The following is a 20627-nucleotide window of genomic DNA, read 5'->3' on the forward strand; positions in this document are numbered from 1 at the left end:
TTATATTACGACGACACCACACACACCCACCCAGTGCTTAACACGCACCCACTGTTTCTAAATTATACTCTAGATTCTTACGTATTTTCACGTGCTGATTACGAATATGATATTGAAAATTTGCACAAATGTTAATTTCTTAACGGAAACCTTCTTTTTAGAAACATTGGGTGCGTGTTAAGCACTGGGTGGGTGTGTGTGGTGTTGTCGCTTCTCATCTCCACAATGTCTTTACAAACACAAAATAAACAGATGGAACCCAAGAATCCAGGAGATGTCTTTGAAAATTGAAAGCTCAGTCTATGTATGTATGATCACAGGGTAATTATATAGAAAAGTACTTGCATCTGTTTATTTTGTGTTTGTAAAGACATTGTGGAGATGAGAAGCGACAACACCACACACACCCACCCAGTGCTTAACACGCACCCAATGTTTCTAAAAAGAAGGTTTCCGTTAAGAAATTAACATTTGTGCAAATTTTCAATATCATATTCGTAATCAGCACGTGAAAATACGTAAGAATCTGGAGTATAATTTAGAAACAGTGGGTGCGTGTTAAGCACTGGGTGGGTGTGTGTGGTGTCGTCGTAATATAATATGTACTCATTCTTCATCATCATATGATTTAAAAAGTTCACGCGGTATATCGGATCGTCCGACGATCGTAGTGATATATCTGTAGAAACAGTTGACGAGCGGTCGCATCATGCTGAAGCATACGCACAGCAGGGGCGTGCACGTATAGGCAAAATTAAATGTAGTAGTAGCTGCAGTTTTTCACAAATCTCTCAAAAACTAAGGCTGAGTGGCGGTTACATGTATAGGAAAAAGTTGTTCAGAATCTTCACCCTGACAACATATTAAAAAATCATCGAAATCGGTGAGGTGGGACCTTTTATGCACAATTACCAAATATTTATGGAAAAAATATTTTATTCTAGTGTTTTTTAAAGATCTCGAAACAAGTTGCAAGAATATGCAACCAATCAAAACTTCAAAAAAGTAAAAAAATTACGCCAAGTACATGAAAGTGGAAAAAGGAAAAAAGATTGAAGATAATAAACAAAAACAATATAAAAAATATGTGAAATCGAAATGAGCTGCAAGTACATAAAGGTGCTTTCCAGTAATGTGCAAAGGCGACACTGTGTAACACAATGTAAGATTCGGTGAAGATAAAATGTAACATTTAGACATTTGCCTAGATGTCCGCGGCCTGGAAGTCAAATACTTGGCGTGGCCAGGCAAGGTCAAAATAATTTGTCCATTTAATTAAAACTGACAATAGGAGTACAGTTTTGCGTTTTTAAATAATTCTAAGATCATTTGTCGACATCTCAATACCTTGCCTTTCGCAGGATTTCAGATAATTCATCAATTTAAATAAAGCTTTGACACATTGCGTATACTTTCATTAGTTTGCGGTTTTCAAATAATTGTTATTCATCGACACTTCGACACCTTGACCTTGCCTGGCCACGCCAAGTATTTGACTTCCAGGCCGCGGACATCTAGGCAAATGTCTAAATGTTACATTTTATCTTCACCGAATCTTACATTGTGTTACACAGTGTCGCCTTTGCACATTACTGGAAAGCACCTTTATGTACTTGCAGCTCATTTCGATTTCACATATTTTTTATATTGTTCTTGTTTATTATCTTCTATCTTTTTTCCATTTTCCACTTTCATGTACTTGGCGTAATTTTTTTACTTTTTTGAAGTTTTGATTGGGATCTCACTTCTTTTTACAAGAATTATAAATTACAAAGGTTTATCATCAACAGCCATGATCAATCTTATGACGGGACAGAATTAAGGATAAATTCTACGTAAGTTTAACAACTACGAAAAGAAACCATGTCCACCGCATTGCCGACCTTTATATGTATAGTAATTTGTGTATATTTATAAAAGTTACAAATCCAGTGTCCCCCTGCATTGGTTTCAAAATTATCGCATTTGTGCAAAATCTGTATGTGATCCTGATTTTCAGGAACTGGTTGAATTGTATTAGGGCATTGAACCCTCCATGTTTCGCGTGGTCTATAATTAGAGTTAACTTTTAATAATGTATGAAAATATTCAATATGATTATCTTTTAGTCATTCATCTTTAATGATAATTTGCATATTATTAAAACTGAGCGGTAGGATAGTAATACTATTAATTACAGACATGACGAATTATATAATACTTGTGTTTATATAACTCTGTCTATCTCTATCTCAGTCTGTATGCCTGTTTTTCTTTCTTTCTCCGCGCATGAAATATCATCAATATGTGCCGATATTGGTGAATATCCGCGTTCGCTACGCATATATTAATACCGCCCGCGCAACACTTTACTTGCGAGAAACGCTACGTCGCGTTGTCCATCTGGCGGTGACCGCGGTAGGTGACGCCGTCGACGAAACCGAGCCCGAGCTCGAGCCCGAGCCCTGCCGAATGATCCCGAGAGTCGACGAACGAAACACGTGTGGTAGTCCATTTGGCTAAGCGACGCCATCAAGATGGCGGACGAAATAGTATAGTCAAGTTCACAAACCAACAAGGAAAGAACCATGAAGCATGAACCAAGCAAAACATAGAAGACACACAACCTAACCTCATAGAAACTACACGACCTACAGCCACCCCACGCCAAATGGGACCACCCTAACAACCACGATCCAAATGGACACACCAAACAAACAATACGGAATATAGAAAAGAGGAAACAGAGAAGAGATACAAAAAACAAAGCGACGGAAAAGAAGAGACAAAAAGGAGAAGGAAAAGAAAAGAGGAAAAAACACAAACAGGAAACGACAACATCCAAAGAAACCTACCCGGAGGGAAAGATGCAGAACAAGTTTCCAGCTTCAACGACAGCAGCAGGGAAAACAATGACTAACCGAAGTAAAGTCCCCGGACAGTCCCGGTTTAGCCATTCCCGCCAGGGTCAAGGATTGGCGTGTAGGGAGAGTTTTAGTGGGGTAGCCCTCGTGCGACCTGTGTATTGCACCACCACACACAGGCGCATCTTTGAGCATTGCACATGCCACCTGATTAATTTCAGGGGCATCGCTGAGGGAGTCCCCTCACACCCCGGGGTTGTGATGGTCCCGGGGCACGTCATAAAGATTAAACTCCCTATACGTAAAATAATAGGAACAAAAAAAAAAAGTCCATTTGGCTGAATGTGTGCGTGTAACGCGTATACGTATTGTGTTGACGAAAATTTCCTGACGAAGACGAAGAAGAAAAATCCTAAAATTTTGACCCATCCATGACATGATATTACGATATCTCTGTCATACGAGGACCGATTTTATTGAATATGGTCTTATTCGAAAGCTTATATGCGATTTACATGAGCAAACTGCCTTTCAATTTAGAAAATATTGCAGGCGTGATGAGATATTAACTAAAGAAGTTTCAGGTTAGGTTAGAATGCCCGGTTTACGAGTAAAGATACACGGTAGCGACAGTCGACATCGGTACAGGGTGTTTGGTAATTTTTCATGTACTTGGCGTCGAGACGCTACCGCGTCTCTAGATAAAAAATAGAGAGTTCTATTTAAGAAATTGAAGATGACCTTCACGTGATTCTTGAACGACTTTTCAAGATCAAATCAATGACACCATTTTATGTCCCCCTTGAAACCATACAACTTTTATCTGAAACATTTTTCTCTAAAATGCTGCATTTCCGAGATATACGTCTGTTTCCCTTAAGGACTCTTTAGTTTACCACAGCCTCCGGCCGACACCAATGCTTAAGGATAGGGCGACGGACATCAGAGGTACCGGTCCGATTTCTCTCCGAAATTTTTTCTCGCGTCGGGCCGCAGCCGTCAGGTCATAAACTCTCGACGAGGGTCGCGGCTGCCTGCTGTGCGTGGCACAAAAAAAAGGTTTTTATGTGCTCTACAACTCCTTAGGTAAACTATCGGTAGGTCTCCTTTATAACATCATGGAAGACCATTAAAATCAGTAATTAAGATATTAAATCATTGTTTTATATATTCTGAGGCCTTAGCTACAAGTAGGTGTGAATATTATTTCATTATGACATCAATTGAAATTTAAAAATAAATTCAGTTCATCTGAAGACAGTATACAAAATAGTCCATTTACATGCGAATCATGTGCATTTATAGTTCGAACTTTTGTTAGAAAAAAAGATATAATTTAAGCCCTCAGACAAAAAATAATTGATATTTTAAAATAAATTGGCAATCAAACTGAACGTAAATAATAATTATTAATCCAAATATTAGATGTCGAAGATTAGGATTGTTTTCAAATATAAGTACTCCATACTGGGACGCGATGACAGTAGCTGTTCCACTCTAAGCTCATACGCAATGTGCTTACGCCTGAAGCCGGACACGCGTTTGTGAATAAAATCAACGCATTGTTTGCAAATTATTTAACTAAATGTACGTATAAGTACGTAGTAGTCTTCTATTAGCTTGTATAACGAATGTAGAAAATGTGTTCCGGCTGTGACGTTAATAATACTTAATTTTGATGTCATAAATCTATCAGTATTAATACCTAACCTCAAAAATTAATTATTCATGTCGATATAGTTCTTAAAAAATGTTTTTCTCAGATTGTAAACTTGCTTTAAAAATTAAATTTGATAATGGCCATCATTAGAAACAAAACTTTTGATTCAAGTTGAAAAAAGTAATTAATAAGTATCATAAAAAAACAGATTAAAGTAAGAGAAAGCCAAAAGTATACATAAAATCTAAGGATATTTATAAGGATAAGGATAGAAGACTGAATAAAAATAAAAAATTGAAGAGAAATCAAGAATCTCATTCTGTTGAATCCATCGTACAAGTACAAGCTCTCAATACAGTAAGCCAGTTTAAGATTCCAAAAAGCACACATTCTAGAATGAAAATTTTAAGTTCGGTGGATGCTAACAAAGGACCACCAACTGTACTGTCGAAGACAGAAGAAAGATCTTGAAAAAAGGAGCAAGAAAAAAAATTATAGCAGAAGAACATTTGTCAAAAAAGCAGGAAAGAGAGAGATACAAAATTAAAAAAGAACAGGAACAAGAAATCAATAATAATTTACACGAAAGAAAAAAGGTAATTACACAACAAATTAAGGGCAGAATGTAATATACAATAATAATATATTCATATGTGCATCATTAAAGATTTAATAAAGTTCGATGTTATAGGCATGGGCAAATTTTTGCTCGATCGGAGGCATTCTCAAGGAATAACCCCAGTCCTCCCGGTCGCGCGTCTCGCTCCCCGTAGCGGCCATAGTGCTTGGAGCATTATATGTAGTGTCTCTCTGTTGCAGATTATATGTAAATTCAATTTGTCCCAGTGTAGGGTTTACTTCTGTCCAGGTACTAGCTTAGATTGAATTTAATATGTCCAACTACCACCCCAGGTTTGAATTATTCTTGTTAATACAATTAAGATATTAACCTAAACAATGATTTTTTCATTTTACTTCACCTTTGTATACTGTTTTCAGATGAACTGAATTTATTTTTAAATTTCAATTGATGTCATAATGAAATAATATTCACACCTACTTGTAGCTAAGGCCTCAGAATATATTAGGTGAAGTAAAAAGTTCTGAGCGTTTTTCGCTTTATTTATAAAGAACTTCTTTTTTACTTCACCTAATATAATACAATTATTTAATCTCTTAATTACTGATTTTACTATGAAAATTCAAGTGTCCAGATTTAGGTATTATTTTTGGACTGTCCAGACTTAGGGCACTTCACCCTATATGTATATGTATGGTCAAAGTGAGATCCTGTTTTCTCTCTCATCTCCGCAGCGTGTTTACAAGCAAAATGTAAACAAATGGTGGGCCGGGAAAGGCTTACGTTGCCGCAGAGCGTGCAGGAATACGGAAAATTCAATACAGTATTACCGATAGTTTTTCGCAAATATCTCGAAAACTAAAATCGAGCGGCGCTAACATGTATAGGAAAAAGTTGTTCAAAATGTAGAAATCTATAACATATTTTTCATCAAAATCGGTGAGGAAGCCCTGAAAGTAAATAATTACAAAAAAAGAAACTAAAACTTTTTCTTGATTATTTCAAAAGTGAGAACGGAAAAGATTGAACTGTCAACTTTATCTTTTAATAAAATGTTTGATGTTTCCAAATAAGTGGCACACTCCCCCTCACCCGCCTTCTAATTGAAGCTACTGACTTATGACCTACGGGCTAGTATTTAAAAATGAAATAAAAATAATTGACTTCAGAATGGTTCGTCATCACTGTACTAGGTCATTCAGAAAGTTCGTAGACTGCCACATAGATGATATTGGTAGTAGCAAAAACATATCGTTGTTGAAAACATCCGACCTTGATGTGAACATACCATACACACCAAATCGACCTATCATAAGCTTGCTTCAGGCAACTGATTAAGGTGGATGTATTTGCTTTGGTTAGAAAAAAATATATATATATAAAAACTTTTCAAAAATATCACGTTTATATTAAAGTGCACTAAAAAGGACAAAATAATTTTTTTTAGACATTAGCGACAATAAATAAAAGCGTGGAGCGCCCACGAAGATTGCGTCGATATAGTTTAGCGTTCCACGCTTTTATTTATTGTCGCTGATGTCTAAAAAAATTATTTTCTCCTTTTTAGTGTACTTTAATATAAGCGTGGTTTTTAAAAAGATTTTATATATATTTTTTTATTCTGTGCAGTTATTGTATGTTATAATTTTACTACAATAGATTTGCATTTTGTGTCGTTTTAATTAATGAATGTATAAAACTTAACATGTGTTTTTTTTTACTTTTTCACTCTACAGTTAAACCTATCAAAGTGAGTAGCACTGTGTCAGCTGTCAAAAACACATTTGAAGTTGATGAATTTGTCACAATTCAATATTAGAAAGGCGGGGGTCTACCCAAAACAGAAAAATTGGCACGTGGTCGACGAGACGAAAAAGTTTGGAGACCTCTGCACTAGGCAGAACCATACAAATCTCTGTCAGGAAGAATGACTTGCTATCGGTGTATACATACAATGTCGAGAGAAGCTATTTACTGCTGCAGTGCAATTTATGATACTGCGATAAAGCTGTAAAATATTATAGCTTGGAAAAGTTGTCGCCAAGGAAAAAGTTACTTCAAGTGAGTTCAGAAACCATCTCTTCCAAGGTTTTCCGAAATTTTTGAGACACCCTGTATATTGAGATTACAATTTTATTTACGTGAGGGACATAATCGTATTTATATCTGCAGTAAAGTGTAAAACTAAAAAAATATAATTTACTGCTAAACTACTTTTAAATAAACCAGAACGAATATATAATATTTAATATAATACACCATACAAAATTAACATGAATAACATGTAACTTGATTTACCTTCTCGAAACTTTTGCATACCATGACAAGTAAAAATTAGAGAAAATATTTCTCACTCTTTTAATGGATGCTAATAACTGGTGTTCAATTATTCGCATGATTATTTATTTTTCTTCTGAGAAACACAGTATAGACAGTTATGTGCTTGACGAGTTGATACTACTTTATCGTGATACAGGGTGACATGAAATAACGGAGTTAAACATTTCTTATTATAATTCTGTCAAATCGACGAATTTTAAAAAACCAAATGATAACAACCATAACATAGACCTTTAGTATTCATATATTTAAGAATTTTCGAAGTGGCCACCCTTTGAGCCGATTCAGAGGCTCAAATGTGTTTTTAATTTTTCGGCTATGGGCCGCAGCTCTTCTGGCGTCATTCGGTCCCACACCCAGTGCAAAGATTTTTTCAGCGACTCGAAACTTTTATGGGGCTGAGCACAGGCCCTGGCCTTCAAAATCGACTAAACGCTGGAGTTCATAGAGCTGAGATCCGGTGAGTACGGCGGCCATTCCGTAGATGTGATGAAACCTGGAAAATGGGATTTGCTACGGTTTTCGTGGATCAAGGGGTCAAAATCAACCAAAAAGTGTATCGACGGGACATTCTCGAAGCCGCCGTACTTCTGTAGGCCCAACAGCACCTCGACGATCCGGAATGGACGTTACAGCAGGATTCCGCGGCGGCCCACAGGGCGAAAACGTCTCAGGAGTGGTGCAAAGCCCATTTTCCAGGTTTCATCACATCTGTGGAATGGCCGCCGTACTCACCGAATCTCAACCCGATGGACTACAGCGTGTGGTCGATTTTGGAGGCCAGGGCCTGTGCTCGGCCCCATAAAAATTTGGAGTCATTGAAAAAATCTCTGTACCAGGAGTGGGACCGAATGACATCAGAAGAGCTGCGGCCCATTGCCGAAAATTTCAAGACACGTTTGAGCCTCTGTATCGGCACAAAGGGTGGCCATTTCGAAACTTCTTATATATATGAATACTAAAGGTCCATGTTATGGTTGTTATTATTTGGTTTTTCAAAATTCGTCAATTTGACAGAATTATAATACGAAATGATTAACTCCGTTATTTCTTGTCACCCTGTAATTCGTTGTTTTATATTATCTACTAACTGCTTGTGGCGTGCCTTCGGCACACCCTTGCAGCCAGGCCCTCCGGGCGAGATGCCCTGGCGGGAGGCGCACAATGGGCGCACTAATAACGCCACGACTTTTGACAATATGATAAAAAATTATACACACATAGTTTAATTCGTCAATAATGTAAATTCATAAATTGGAATAGAAATAAACTAACTGGCGGATGTTGATAATGTCGATAATGCGAACAGTCACGTCGATAATGTAAATTCCTATTGAAATATTGATTACAAGTTGCGACGTGTGTTTTCTTGTTGTATCGAAATATAATTCAAAAAGCACTATTAGTTTTTCCCGAATTTTCCATTTTCCGGGCTACTTTTCCAATTTGTCTTTCCCTAAAACCTTATTCGGACTATTACGAACATTTAAAAAAAAATTAGCCAAATCGGTCCAGCCGTTCTCAAGTGATGCGCTTACCAACGAACAGCATTTGATTTTTATTTATATTGATAACTTTATATACATTATACAATAATATCAGTTGATTTCCGTTGACTCACCTACTTGAAGAATTAATCATTTTTCAAATGTATATATGCGAGGACAGCCGTCAGTTATCACGAGGAAAACAACTCGAGAAGAAATGTCAACAATGACGGTGCAACGATTAGGCGCTGATAGCATACTTAAAGAACATCTTCTAAATATCTTCTTAATTTATGAGACTTGTCGAGTCATCAGTATGAACATGGAACTCAGCAAACTGTTAATACAGTCGGAGACAATATTAAGTGAACACTCTAAAAATCGCATAATTTTTTAAAAATTGGTCCAAAGGACTTGAAGTTTTTAAAGATGTTAGAGCGGCTAGTGTGCTAGAGAATGAGTAAACAAAAATTTATTTAGATCGCAATTAGTAGGAATCGTATAAAGTTTAAAAAATGATCTTTCTTCAACTTTTTTATCCGAGCCTGTACCGATAATTTAGAAAATGCCTTCCATAGATTTCGGGAACTCGTATGCATACTGAAAATCTCATCGTAATCGGTGAATGTTGCAATGATCATTGCAATGAACGTTTAAGGAAAACTTGCGATTTCGAGCTCCTATCTTTAAACGTATGTGTGTAGCTCATCGAAATATTGACCAATTTTGATAAAACTTTCAGTGCGCGTATAAGTTACCGAAATCTACAGAACACGCACTTTTTAAATTATCGTTACAGGCTCAGATAAAAAAGTTGAAGGAACATCATACTTTAAAAATTTTCTATTACTCCTACCAATTGCAATCTAAACAAAAAATATTTTGTTTTCTGACCTTGGCTATCAAAGGCAAGGTCAACTTACAGTTAGTAGAATCGCGACATATTATTTCTTGACACCCTGTACAAATATTCATTTGTGTCACTGTAGATATTAATGAAACTGGACAGAACTATTATTTCTCTCATACGGTTTTGGTTACTAACGAAGAGATAATGTCTTAAAGTTAGCCACAATATCAATAATAAAATGTGTGACCCAATATAAGAAAGTTCATTTTGCAACAACAATCTGTATTCTCCTTTTACCAACTCGCCGAGATCGGCCAACACTATCAATTGCGCAGTAATGTACAGGGTGCTCTATAATATGTACAGTAGCGGACAAAAGTTTAAGACTGCTCTAAAGAAGACGATAACTTTTTTAATATTGTACTATACGATTTGAACTTTTTTGAGAAGCTAGAGCAATTAGTTTACTAAAGGATGCGAAAAGAAATTTATTCAAAAATTGCAATTGATCGGAATTGTTGAAAAAATACTAAAAGTTGAATTTTTAACTTTTTTATGTGGGCCTATATTGAAAATTTATAAAATACGTTTTGTGGATCTTTGTCAATTAGATGCACTGTGAAAGTTTCATCGAAATCGGTCGACGTTGCAATTTTTACCATCTTTAAACGTTTGTAGCTCATTGCAACGTAGACCAATTTTGACGAAATTTTCAGAATATGTTTAATTGACACAGATCTACAAAACGTATTTTTTAAATTTTCAATATAGGCCCACATAAAAAAGTTAAAAATTCAACTTTTAGTATTTTTTCAACAATTCCGATCAATTGCAATTTTTGAAAAAATTTCTTTTCACATCCTTTAGTAAACTAATTGCTCTAGCTTCCCAAAAAAGTTCAAATCGTATAGTACAATATTAAAAAAGTTATTGTCTTCTATAGAGCAGCCTTAAACTTTTGTCCGCTACTGTATACACCACCGTCCATAAGTATTTGACCACCTTCAGTTTATCGAAAATATACAAAATATTAGGTGTGCAAATAAGTTCCTTTCCCTTTTTTACTACGATCATAACTTCTGACCGTATTCGAATTACTTCTCGATTTTGGTGCCATCTGAAAGAGCCTTCCTTTAGTTTTATGAAGAGTCGTGATGAGAGAGAGAGAGAGAGAGAGAGAGAGAGAGCGCTCTAAGAGTTTACAGTCCTATGCAACAATATTACGAGCAATATGGCGTGCGAGAAGCATCATTTGCGTCACTGCTTACTCTTTGCATTCCAGCTTAGGAAATCAGCTGCTGAAGCTACCGAACTGGTTTGTGCGGCACTGGGAGAGAACGCTGTATCTTACAGAACATGCAAAATGTGATACCAAAGATTTAAAGCCGGAAATTTTAATTTGGAAGACGACAATCGTCCAGGTGCACCGAGAAAATTTGATGACGGTGAGTTAGAGGAATTGCTCAACAAAAATCCGACCTAGACGCAAGAAGAATTGGCAGAAAGATTGGGAGTCACACACACACCAGGCAAGATTTTATTACATTTTATGTACGTAAAATTTGCAACTTATTTGCACACCTAACATATTTAAAATAAGGCATCCTAATGTAACTCTTGCTACAATATTTCTTTTATACACTCATATAAATGTAATAACTAGACGGTTGTTGTTGCTCGCTCGCTTCGCTCGCTCGCGAGTAGGGTTGTTTTTGCTCGCTCGCTTCGCGAGCTCGCGGATAGGACTGCTCTTGCGAAAGGGTTAGTGGTACGCATGGCTAGTAGTACCTATAGCTATTAATGTTTTTTTGATTTGGTGCGTGACTCTCCACGAGCCACACAAAGAACTTCCCGATTCGTTAGTTGCAGTATATTATTATCATTATTTTTTAGTACGTTTTAAGAAGATTATACGTTTTCAGGGAAATTCAATAGTTTTCTACTTATCAAGATGTTTGCTATATGGCGTCGCATTAAACGAACATCGTAGGCTCGTTGCTCGCGTGGTTCCTTGTTATAGCGTACTGATGTTGCAAAATAAATTGTCTTAATTAGTTTTTCGCAAACGATACAACTTCTCATTATTCGGGTTTGCAGTATTGATCTTGGATTTCTTCGATCCTGTTAATTTAAATTGTCCCAAAATATATAAACTGCTCAATTTTGAAACTCTGCTCAGTGCTACATACAACATGTGTAAAGTTCGTTTTTCTGATGTTTTAAAATTCAAACATACTTTTCTCGTATGTTTGTCCTTGACTTTTATGAATCGTAATCGCTTCAGCAGGAACCACTGGAAATTGACTACGTGTGATTTGATATTTTTCCTCACTCGACATATTTACTAGATTCGATATTTTTATTATTGGTGTCAAATTTTGATGAATATTTGCATTTTTCATATAATCACGATAACGAGTTCTTACTTTCACTCCTACTCTGGCCAATTGAAAATCTAACTACAATATAGACGGAATTTTAGTATTTTCTTGAAAAGTAATAAATTTTAATATTCCGCATGTGTGTGTGCTCCATTAACCAATCCGTTTTCAACATTAATGTTATTAATAATTATCATATTGTTTATATTAATTTTCAATTTAATCTCAGTTAATAATTCGTTTTGAACTGATTGTTTTTTTAAAGATTGTAATATAAATTTTTTTTTGTACTTTCATCGATATTCTTTGAAAATGTATTCTCGGGAGTAGAGATGATTAACTCACTCTTGCATTGGGATAATTTTCGATTATTGTAAGCGGAAACATTAGCGTAAGGTACAAAAAAAATATTTTTTTTAAATTAAAAAAATTTTTTTAGATTTAAGAAAAATGAAAAAAAAATTTTTTGGTATAATTACGTTTGTTTTTTCGGTGGAAACTTCCCGTTCTCTCGTATAAATTGCATTGTAGAATCAACTCCTTTCGAAAAAAACTAAAAATCTAAAAAACTACTTGACCAATATGGACCAAAATCTAATCAGCTCTAAGTTACGACGGGGCACATCGATTGCATCATTCATCATTCTGATCGCGTTGTTACTTTTTCAGAAAACGTTAACGAAAAATTTGATACCATAGAAACAGCATACGCACACACACACACGCGCGCACACACACACACACACACACACACACACACACGAACATTTTGCTTAAAATAGTCTAGAATGACTGCAATGACCATGAAACGTGAAGATCTGCTAAAAAATCGATTTTCGATTTTCGGGGTCATTACAATAACTTCCCTATAAAATCGGGAAGTTAATTAATAATACAGATAATATTCAACAACAATTACTGTGGATAAAAAGATAATAATAATTATAAGATTGTGAAGATGCTTCCCTGACGAATTATTTACCAAATTTGTTTCTTACGACTATATATTATTGGGAAAATGGTCAGAAATTTAAACAGAGACATTCTTGTTATGTTTATAGAATAATGTGAAATAGTTATTTCTAGAGCTCTCTCTCTCTCTCTCCGTAATCCTAGTGTTATGTATGGTGGTTTCAAGTGTCTCTCCGCTCTATCTGTTTACTATTGGGGCCTTTAGGTAACCGAAAGAAAATAAAGTGTCCAAAATCAGAGAAACAATTGTGGACTTATTTATTTTGCTTGATAAGAAAATTAAGCTGAATAGAAATTGTTTATTTGGCTCCTGGGTCTTGCAATCAATGCAAACAATTTTTATTTTGCACAGAGATCCATAGTCTAGACATTAGTATTGAATGAAGAATTTGCGGCCGTAGAAAATATTATGAAAATATTATCTTCCTTTAAAATACAAAAATATTCTTGATCATATTCTTAAACTACAAAGATAACGAATTAATGGGTCTAATGCACTTCGTCTTGATTATTTCATATTATTTTATATTATATTTTGTATTTTTGTCCACGACTTTCTTCATAATATTGGCCTTCTCAAAACAAATGAATGTCCACGACTGCATAATTTATGTAAATAATCAAAGTGTTCACATTGCATTCGTCCGGCAACGAACAGTTTATGTTTGTTGGAGGAACGGTATACATTGTTTTATAAAAAATACAAGACTGAATTCATTTAAGTTTTTCACTATTTTTAACAATATGTGCTCGAATGAAAAAATTTATTTTATAACTGCAATAACTATGGAATAAAACATGCCTGGCCAACCGAAATGGTTTGGCGGGTCACTTTGATGACAGGTAACGTTACAGCGGGTCGCACTTTAGATAAACATGATTTTAAAAAATGTAATTCAAATACCAAATGAATAAAACTTTATTGTTATACTATAGTTCAATGTAATTAACTATCGAGTCTTAATTAATGAGATATTTGTTTATCCTTTCTTCCACTTAATTTTTGTAAATCAATATTTATGTTCGACGTTGCACATCTTTTATTAGCTGGTTCTCTAAATTGGCATCAGTTAATGAAGCACGTGATGAACTCTTCGTAAATTTCATCTCGAAAAACTGTTTCACAAACATATGTGGATCCAAAAGCAGTTACAACTCGTTGTGTAAAATATCTTAAGTTGGAATGTCTCCCGTGTGTAATAATAAGTATAGTAAAAATTAATTTTTGATGTGGTCGCAAAAATTTGTTTCATTTCTTTGTTGCATTGTAACTCAATTATATCAAAGATATTAAATATATGTAGAAATGGAGTTCGTAGTCGCACTTGCGCATTAGAACAATGACACTTCATTTATTTAATATTTTTTGTATACATACAACGAGAAACAAAAATTTCAACAAAAATATAAATTCGCCGACCAGGCCGCACAACTTAACGTGGCGGGCCGCGTGTTGGCCAGGCCTGGAATAAAACCATGAAACCGGACACTTGACCGATCGTGTACACTTTGTGTTAATGCGAATAGCTTGAACCAAAGTCAGTGAACTTTGCAAAGGAAGCAACTTTGTCTCTATACATATACATTCTGTCAAGAAAGTACCGGGAATCGATCATTTAAAAATCCCACTTAAAGGGATTGTTGAAATTCTTTTTGTCGCTAAGTTGGAACAACTGTCCTCTATACTCACGCGGAGTTTAAGCGTCACTTGTCATTTAGTTTGTTTACAGTGCGCTATTTTGTAAGTTCATTTCAAGTGTGTTTTGCGATTTTTGCGAATTTTCTGCAAAAGCTCAATCGCGTTAAGGTCGCTGAAGACATATTAGAACGAGTCAATGCCGACCCCACATTCATAAAACGCATTGTAACTGGTGATGAGACATGGGTTTACGAGTTTCACATGCAAACCAGTCAACAAGCTTCGGAATGGCGTCTTCCAATTGAGCCGAAAACGAAAAAAGCACGTTAAAGTCGATCAAAAGTGATCAAAAGTGATGTTGATAGTTTTTTTCGTTTAGTGTGTAGTGCACTCGGAATTCTTGCCACAAGGTGAGACAGTAAATAAAGAATATTATCTGAGCGTTATGCGGCGTTTGAGAGAGCAAATTCGTCGAAAAAGACCAGATTTGTGGAAAGAAAACTCATGGATTTTGCACCACGATTACGCACCATCTCACAAGGCTATCATTGTGAACGAATTTCTGGCCAAAAACTCAACAAATCTTATCGAGCAGTCACCGTATTCCCCTCATATGGCTCCGGTCGACTTTTTTCTTTTTCCAAAACTCAAATTACCACTTCGAGGCACCTGTTTTCAGTCGATAGATGACATAACAGAGAATTCGCGGCGAGTACTGAAGTTGATTCCAAAAAATGCGTTAAAAGAATGTTTTGATGATTGGGTTATTCGTCGGCATAAGTGTATTATTTCGAAAGGGGCCTACTTTGAAGGCGATACAATAAATTTGGATGAATAATACAAATTTTGTTTCATTGACCAATTCCCGGTACTTTTTTGACAGAATGTATACTTTGGTAATTATTGCGAACAGGTCTGCGTCCTCCGATTTTGATGAAAAAATATGTTATAGATTTCGACATTTTGAACAACTTCTTCCTTTTCCAATATAGGGGGGTCGCTTTTAGTTTTCGAGATATTTGCAAAAAACTGTCGCTAATACTGTATTGCATTTTTCGTATTCTTGCACGCTCCGTGGCAACGTAAGCCTGACCCGGTGCGGCGTTTGTTTACATTTTGACGCTGTGGATGTGAGAGAGAAAACAGGGTCTCACTCTGGTCATACATATATAGGGTGAGCTTCCAATTTTGCAAGAATACTTCTGGATTTTCGTATGCGTGCTTGGGCAGGCCTGACGGCCGGCCCTCTCCGTCCCCCGCCGCCTAACCCTAACTAATTCTGATCTCATGATTTTTCCATTACTAGTTCAACTTCTGTATGACGGCTATATAGGATGAAAAGATTATGCGATCAGAATTAGTTAGGGTTAGGTGGTGGGGGGTGGACCACGCATACGAAAATGTAGGAGTAGACTTTCAAAACTGAAAGCTCACCCTACATACATAGAGTGGCTCACGGAAGTATTCGAACGCCCTTTAAAACAGAATAACTTTTTTATAATCGTAACAAACGACATGATTTTTTATAATCAATTAGAAGCACTGGTTTATGAAATGATATGCAAAAAAGATTATCCAAAAAATGAAAATCGAAATCGGTTGACGCAAGAAAAAACGACACGCAACGAAAGATGTACGATTTTGTGGATTTTAAGCAGAAACTGATCAAAAATCGTGTAAAACTACGATTTTCAACATTTTTAATCGCTTGTAGCTCGTGTGTATGTTAATCGATTTTGACGAAATTTTCAGCATGTGTATAACTAACATAGATCTACAAAACATATATTTTAATTTTTATTTAAGGGCCCTAATAAAAAAGTTAAAAAAATGACTTTTATTTTTGCATGTAACTTTGTAAATTATAATTTTTTGGAAAATCTTGTTTGCATATCATTTCATAAACCAGTGCTTCTAATTGATTATAAAAAATCAGGTCGTTTGTTACAATTATAAAAAAGTTATTCTGTTTTAAAGGGCGTTCGAATACTTTCGTGAGCCACTGTACGTATGGTCAGAGTGATACCCTGTTTTTTCTCTCATCTCTGCAGCGTGTTTACAAGCAAAATGTAAACAAACGCCGCACACTGGGCTAAACCGACGAAATCTGTGTCAAAATCAAAGAACTTTCGATAGAAATGAGATAGAGCGATGAAATTTTTTTAAAATGAAAGCTGAAACTTTGCAGAATATGGAATAATTATGGAGATTGTGGTACGAACGTTTTTTAACGTTGAGAAAATTCATTAAACTTGCACAATGTCAAGAAAATGGTGGTTTTTTCAATACCACGCGCGGAAAAATTTTTGTTTAACATTCGACATATCATCTCCCGTAGATTTTTTCACGCTGATCTCGAATCTGGTTTCAAAATTTGTCTACGACCTCAGGATTTTGCAAGAAATCGATTTTTGTGAACACAACTTATTATAGGGTTAAAGTACGAATGATGTATGTGTATTATATGTATGTACATGTGTGTATTAACAAATAACCCTATGTATAGTTAAATTTATAAAATAGAGAATCAGAACAGAAGAATTCTAAAATTGTAATTGCTAACGAATTGTAAAAAGAAGATCAGATCAAAACGAGCTTTCGCGAGAAACACGTCTGTCAACGAATGGTTATCCGTGTGTCATGTTTTACAAATAAATACGGCTTATTCCTTACATTATGAAATCATTTTTTCGTTGAAATGAATTGGTAACCCACTAGTTTGAAGGAGTATTGTATTCTCATATATAAAACACATTAAAAATAATCATAAAATAATCATACAGCGTGACTGTAATGCATTACATTCACGCATAGCCTATATGGAGTGCCAGCGACAATCGCAGCGATACGTCAAGTGATCGTTCGTCAAGTGATATACGTTAAGTAAACGTTCAAATACTTCATTATGATTATTTTTAATGTGTTTTATATATGAGAATACAATATTCCTTCAAACTAGTGCATTACCAATTCATTTCAACGAAAAAATGATTTCAGAAGTTGTGTTTACAAAAATTGATTTCTTGCAAAATCCTGAGGTCGTAGACAAATTTTGAAACCAGATTGGAGATCAGCGTGAAAAAATCTACGAGAAATGATGTGTCGCGTGATAAAAAAAAAATTTCCGCGCGTGGTATTGAAAAAACCACAATTTTCTTGAAATTGTGAAAGTTTAACGAATTTTCTCAACTTTAAAAAACGTTCGTACCACAATCTCCATAATTATTCCATATTCTGCAAAGTTTCAGCTTTCATTTAAAAAAAATTTCATCGCTCTATCTCATTTCTATCGAAAGTTCTTTGATTTTGACACAGATTTCGTTGGTTTAGCCCAGTGTGCGCCGCGCCGGGACAGGCTTACGTTGCCGCGGAGCGTGCAAGAATACGAAAAATTCAATACAGTATTAGCAATAGTTTTTTGCAAATATCTCGAAAATTAAAAGCGACCCCCCCCCCCCCATATTGGAAAAGGAAAAAGTTGTTCAAAATGTGTGTTGCCATATAACATATTAAAATTTCATCAAAAGCGGAGGACGCAGACCTGTTTGCAATAATTACCTATACTTGCGGTAATTGTTTCTAAAGAGCTGTCACTGCAAACTGCCGTGTATATAACAAAAGCAGGATAAGTTCACGTGCGTAGACAATTGCAACTATTGATTGTCGTCGCGTGTTAAAATGCAAAAAATAATTATTTAAATAAAAATAAATTTTTTAAAACGGACTGGAAAGTAAAAAATAATTTTTCCTAGCCCTACATACAGATTCCTAACCCCATACAGATAGCCCTGAAAATTTGTGATTGTGAATTTTTAATAGCTATGAAGATAGTTGTAAGATTTAAAACGAAAAATGTGGGGCGCAAGATAATACATAGTAAGGAGTGTAGAGAATAGCTGCCGCTGAGAAAACTCGCACAACAGCTCATATCATTTGCAGTGCAATAAAATTGTTACGGATTTAGATGAACTGTTCATGCATCAATTATCTATTGCAAAATATCTTCGCACATGCCGCTAGCGCGGTCTCAACATAAATTGACAACTCATGCCGGGCGAAGATATTTTGTTTTGTGGTTCGAAAAAAACATCATAGTTACAAACTTCAAAGGGTGATTTCTCAACATAAAAGTCTGCTCTATCGCGTCATATAGTTCGATTTTCCGCTAGACCATTATTTTTTGAGATAAATTGAAAAATATCCTCAAAAATTGGTGCAAAATCGTGTCTCTCCGTCTTTAATGCTTGTTTAAACATGTTAAACAGAAAAATTAAGGGCAGATTCGGAATCAGCGCAAAAAACTCTACAAGAACCACTGAACAGTAATTGTGGAACAAATTTGGTGTTGGACAGTGTAATTAAATCACTATTCTTCTTCAGCATGTCTTACCGTTTTGGCGCGCAGGCTTTTCATGTAAACTGATATAACTCCTAATTGTAAGACACAACATAAATAATAGCAGTTACTTCGTATGTTACTATAACCAGAGGATACCCTATACAGATCTATATATAAAATCTTTGTACACATCATTGGTATTGAGAAACATTAGAAATCTAGAGGTGTCTTATCGTTTTGTCGTGGAGTGTATTTACGCCTGTACAACTGTCATTTATTGTTAGTACCTTGGATAAGTTTAAATAAGAAATAAGAAGAACCAGACTTGATATAACTAAAACAAAACAGGATCGTGTAAACCACACTGGTTCTCGACGTAGTAACGCATGATTTGTTTACCTAAGTATTATTCGACTACCTATTCGTGTGTCACCATACCGGAATTTATAATAATTCACCAGATATTCTGAATGCTTAAAGCGTGTGTACCCGGATTAAATTATATCTAGACTGCGGATCTTTATGCATTTATGGCTTATAAAAATTTTCAAACAATGTTGGAGTAATAAATAAGTTCTTATTTATTTTGGTACATTGCATAAACATCCGCAGTCTAATTGTATCAAAAATATTGTAAATGAGCAGCTCTAAATGGAAAATAGAAACAGCAATATTAATGTGCTGACTTACCTGGTACACTGTACCTGGTACAACTGCAAGCTACGCTCGTAGACAACACAAGACTGGCATAGAAACGCTCTGGAACGCACTGAAGGTACCTTACTGGTTCTCCCCACTCATAACCACGGCAGAAGAGAGTGAGTGACGTTTAACACTCGTGCTGCTTGAATCTGCTCGACCACAACTTGTTGAGGACTGTGGGTTACTTCAAAATAAAAAGGACACACGTAAATTGTGTAGTTTAATATAAAAGTCGTGATGTTGCACACTGCACGGATAAAAGGCGAGTGGTCCATCAGAAGAAAGTAAAACATAACAGGATCACATAATATAGAACATTATCGAAACTCGCAGGGGAGAGATCCGCTTATGCTGCGCACGCATCAGATCACAGGCACACAAACGCATGAAGTATGTGTGACTCTTACGTCACTCCAACACAATTAATAATGCGAGAGTGACTAACACATTCCTCTGACTGCCAAACGATCGGTCAATTACATAATGCAATAGAACCCATGCAATTGAATAAAAAAATAGAACAATTCGATTAGGATACGCTTCACATCACTCTCTAATACCCCTGTGGTCCAGTCAACGAATGCTCATAAGGAGGGTATAGAGGGAAATGGAAGGAACACAATTTTTAACTTTGGGTCTTTGTTTGGACTAGTTAGGAGGTAAACATACTAAAAGTCCCTACTCCTAGGAGGTGAGCGGGGTGCAGGGGGGCACGTAGAAGGTCCCCTTTTTGGTTATCCCCTTATACTCCGGAAACTATCATTCCTAGCGATAAGACCATTCTATACAAAATTCAAGCTGACAAAATGTGCCATAAGATTGATTCCATTCAGT

General features: G+C 35.7%; 1 protein-coding gene across 2 annotated transcripts in view; it reads right to left on the minus strand.

Annotated features, from left to right (window-relative positions):
* LOC143211679 (cytochrome P450 6A1-like) overlaps positions 1-19970 on the minus strand; it is a 75631-nt gene extending 55661 nt beyond the window's left edge. The window contains exon 1 of one of the 2 annotated variants that reach the window (XM_076429546.1): positions 19782-19970. The gene's annotated coding sequence lies outside the window, so the exon portion shown is untranslated. The remainder of the gene's footprint in view (positions 1-19781) is intronic. The other variant, XM_076429545.1, reaches the window with a different exon arrangement.
* Between the last annotated feature and the right edge of the window lie 657 nt (positions 19971-20627).

This window comes from Lasioglossum baleicum, chromosome 8 (genome assembly GCF_051020765.1).
Source record: "Lasioglossum baleicum chromosome 8, iyLasBale1, whole genome shotgun sequence".
NCBI classification, from domain to species: Eukaryota; Metazoa; Arthropoda; class Insecta; order Hymenoptera; family Halictidae; genus Lasioglossum; species Lasioglossum baleicum.